This window comes from Morone saxatilis, unplaced genomic scaffold (assembly GCF_004916995.1).
Source record: "Morone saxatilis isolate NCDOM2014 unplaced genomic scaffold, NCSU_SB_2.0 Contig8, whole genome shotgun sequence".
NCBI lineage: Eukaryota > Metazoa > Chordata > Actinopteri > Moronidae > Morone > Morone saxatilis.
The window spans coordinates 27,687,150-27,687,436 of NW_023340257.1; positions in this window are offsets into that span (position 1 = coordinate 27,687,150).

Consider the following 287-nt stretch of genomic DNA (forward strand, 5'->3'; position numbering starts at 1 on the left):
GGTGGGGGGGGGGGGGGAGGGGGGGCTGCGTGAACGTCCCATTTGAGCCTGAACGGGCGGCTGAATGCATCTTCAGTGTGTGGACACAAGCTTTTAAAGCACCGTCACTGACAGGTAACGTTGTGTGCAGATTAACACCTGGAGGGAGGGAGTGTGTGTGTGTGACGATGAAACTCACCACGTGTCCTTGTTCGTCCACAGAATTGGTGCCTAAAAACAGAAAGAAAACAACAGTTTGTCACCTTTTCAGCACGATACGAGAATATTAAACGAGTTCAACCTTTAAC